General features: G+C 63.1%; 1 protein-coding gene across 1 annotated transcript in view; it reads right to left on the reverse strand.

Annotated features, from left to right (window-relative positions):
* BOP1 (BOP1 ribosomal biogenesis factor) overlaps nt 1-249 on the reverse strand; it is a gene marked incomplete in the record, with an annotated part of 24251 nt that overhangs the window by 10782 nt on the left and 13220 nt on the right.

Here is a 249-nt window from a genome sequence, read left to right on the forward strand (position 1 = left end):
CCCCGGGCTCCCACACTGGGCCGACAACCTCATCGATTTCCAAAACACCAAATATGAAAGTGGCCGACGGGACGAGGCTGCCGACAGCCGGGTAGGGGGGGCCTCACCATGCTCCCGCCGCTCCGGCCAGGAAACCAATTTATTTTGTTTTGTCTCTGCTCTCTGAACACGCAGCAGAGACTGGACCGGGCGGGCGGCCAAGGCTCCGGCAGTGGCTGGGAAGAGAGTGGAGGGAGGGGGGGGAGGCAA

Source organism: Tupaia chinensis, unplaced genomic scaffold (genome assembly GCF_000334495.1).
Source record: "Tupaia chinensis unplaced genomic scaffold, TupChi_1.0 Scaffold140061_1, whole genome shotgun sequence".
In the NCBI taxonomy this organism is placed as follows: Eukaryota; Metazoa; Chordata; class Mammalia; order Scandentia; family Tupaiidae; genus Tupaia; species Tupaia belangeri.